The sequence below is a fragment of the Buceros rhinoceros genome, unplaced genomic scaffold, assembly GCF_000710305.1.
Source record: "Buceros rhinoceros silvestris isolate BGI_N320 unplaced genomic scaffold, ASM71030v1 scaffold15168, whole genome shotgun sequence".
NCBI classification, from domain to species: Eukaryota; Metazoa; Chordata; class Aves; order Bucerotiformes; family Bucerotidae; genus Buceros; species Buceros rhinoceros.
The window spans coordinates 52,599-55,775 of record NW_010427581.1 but is presented as its reverse complement, the minus strand read 5'-3'; the positions used below and the strand labels follow the sequence as shown (position 1 = coordinate 55,775).

General features: G+C 40.6%; 1 protein-coding gene across 1 annotated transcript in view; it reads right to left on the bottom strand.

The window, feature by feature from the left end:
• The window catches only part of EPB41L4A (erythrocyte membrane protein band 4.1 like 4A), a gene marked incomplete at its 3' end in the record, with an annotated part of 62,308 nt that overhangs the window by 7,154 nt on the left and 51,977 nt on the right, over window positions 1-3,177 (bottom strand). The gene's annotated exons all lie outside the window — the stretch shown is intronic.

Sequence of the window (3,177 nt, the reverse complement as noted above, 5' to 3'; positions counted from 1 at the left end):
GAGTGTAAATCACTTTTAACTACACAGTTTGGGTGTTTGTTCTGACTTGAAAGAATCCAAATTTCAAAATCCCTTGAAACAAGAATTTCAGACTTCCAAAAGATCCTTCACTTACAACAAACAATAATGAAAGCAAGTGTTTCGCATACTCAACACTTCCTGATTTAGTGAAGCAGAAACACAAAAAGTAACAAGTACACAAGCTTTGCATAAACTCTGCGAAGGAGTGAAATCATTCCCTTGCATGTTCAGACACAGTGCAACCAAAGGAAAAGGCGCTGTTGCAGAAAACACTGTGGGGTTGGGGTTGTGGGGAACGGCACAAGAAGTACTTGGTACCTATAGGCAAAAAAGCTCCACACCTCACTTCTGTATATTATTACATTTATGTTCCCAGCCTACACGATCTATCAAAGTATGTTTTTCTCTATTCTGTTTCACGCCCTTAGCTGAGAGAGAAAACTAGCAAGCAAGCTGTGCTCCTCACACGGCAAAAGCACAGGACGTGTGCTGTGCGCCCTTTCGATTACCCACCTCCACATAGCGCAACCATGGTAATTACGCTCCATTTTGCTGCACTGGCAGCAGGGGAGCCTTTGGCAGCCACCTGTATTGCTGGATCATTTCCAGTAAGGTTGCTCAACAAAAGTCTATGCTACCAGGAACTGTGCACAAATGGATCTCTCGGTTTCTTAAAGAAAACTGCATGAAAATGGAATATTCTTATCTTCAAAACCTCTTTGTGATTTGTTTGTCATGTTCAAGGCACTCTTCTGCATGTCCCCACAGAGGAAGGGTTCCTAATTTCATGCAGATACTTAAGAGGTTTCATGGAAAGTCTAACATGTTCCTAGCTCAGAATTCACAGCACTCAGGTCCACTCAGGGAACAATGAAATACCGATTCTGTGGTTACCACCACTGAAAAGGAGTTTCTCTCATCTGGTCCTGGTCATTATTCTCACAGGTCAGGGTAAGTCACGGATGGCTAAATATTAAGGACAGTATTTTGTTCTTGAAGGGGCAATAGTGATAGCCTTAGGGAAAAAAACATATAATACAAGTGAAGTAGTGAAAGATAAACCAAAATACTGATGGCCATGTTTGCACACAACAGCAACTGCTATGCAGGGAATATACAAAGAAGTTAAATATACAGGAAATGTTCTCATGGAAGAGATGTGAGGAAGTACAAGAGGCTACACTGCAAAACAGGAAAGGGTGAAGCACCTTACTTTATTATAAGACAACATGCATAAATATCTTCTGCTCAGTAAATCATCGTTTATGAAAAGTGAAACAATGTAAACAACAACAAACTCATCACCTTAAATATGGCTGACACAGGCAACCCTCAGTGCACTTTCTAGGTAGCCTACAGACACGGACCTGTACATCCAGACTGCCATGTCTGCCATCTGTCAAGGCGATCAGGATGTCCACTTCCACCCCTTCAGTGGGAAGCAGACATCCTTTGGCAGGTTTGAAAACATCTCAGACAAATTTATTGAAAGTAAGAACAAATAAGTTACCACAAGGAACCTGTGCAGCTGAAGAGCAACGCTTCACCAGTACCAAAAGCACTATGGCTTCCTCTTGATGAGCAGATGTACCTGTGGAAGGTGTCCACCAGTGTGAATAAAGGTAGCTAGTGTGTGGAAATATGACCCAAAATCCAGCCTGCACGGAGTTTTCACTACAACATGGAAAAGCTGACTCACACAAAACACTCAGTATACTAACACATAATCTGCTCTTCATAGTACATGATGTTAACTCCTTCACTACGTGCCATAAAGCTCCATCTAAGACACGGGAAAATCTCTTCCTGAATCCTTTCTGGCATTCTCTCCAGCTCACTGGAAACACAGAACACACTCCAGACTTGGTACACGACAAGTCTGAAACAGGGAAAGTATTAATTCCCTGGGACATAAAGTGATACCACAGGAAGCAGGATGAAGTAAAAATGGCACATTTACTCTGCCATCCTACACTGCTCATGTATCACTCACGTCCTGCATGGAAGGGCAAAGTGATAGCATTTATTCCAAAAAACAGAGGAATAAAAGAAATCTGTGAATTAGGGTTTTGAGGAGTACTGGAACATACAGTCATATAAATGATTTTTTTCCTCCTCTGGGTGCAGAACAGCATAAATTGCTATGATGGCTTTAATCCAGAGACTAAGGCTACTGTCTACTTATTCCAGTACATTATTTTGTTCAAAGTAGCACCACTAGAATGTCCCAAAAAAAGGGAGAAGAAGATTTTTCTGGGCCATTTTGGTCTTTCCTGATCTTGTTAGGATATAAAGCACTGTAGAAACACTTCAAATGAGTATTAGTTGCAAAGGAGATTTTAATGATGGTGCACGCCCTCGTACTTACTGTTCTCTTGAAGAGTTTCCTAAAAGTACCTGTCGAGACTTGAAATTACCAAGCGCTGTCAAAGTATTTGCCTTACGATCCCAATAGTAAGTGTTCAACAGCCATCAATATTCAGTTTCAACTTAAGCATGTTTTCCAAAACTTCCAGGTTTTCTGCTCAGCATGTTAAACCTTTGCAATACCATATGGTTCAAACAAAACCTATACATGCATGACATCAAGCAGAAACTAAAGCATCACTTCAATGCAATTCACTCTAAGTCAAACTTGGACTTGTTTATACACGAACAGGCATTCACTCTTGGAACAATGGGAAAAGTTTTCCCAGCCTTCAAACAACTCTCTGATTTCAACAAACTCACATCAGAAATAAAATTCCCACAGGTGCCCACACCAAATAGAAACAAACCACTTGGGAGTAACAAAAGCAAAACTTGCCAATACATCTGCAGAGGCACAAGAAATGCTGTCCACGACAGAAGCAAGACAGCCAGGCAGGGGCACACTTACATTTCCCAGAATGTACCAAATGCATCAAATAGCCTCACAGAAAAATCATGGATGAGACTAATAACAACTACATAGATGAATGAAGTAAAGGGGAATACTGCCAGCAGGTTAATGTCGCTTCAAAACTACAAACTTTCAGTCCTGATAATCCAAAGAGACCTACAAAGTATTTTCAAAAAAAACCCAAAAAACAAAACACCTGAGCAAACTAAACTTAACCCAACCAGATTCCAAAAATCACAGACTGACTGCAACTATTTATTACACTTATCAATTTT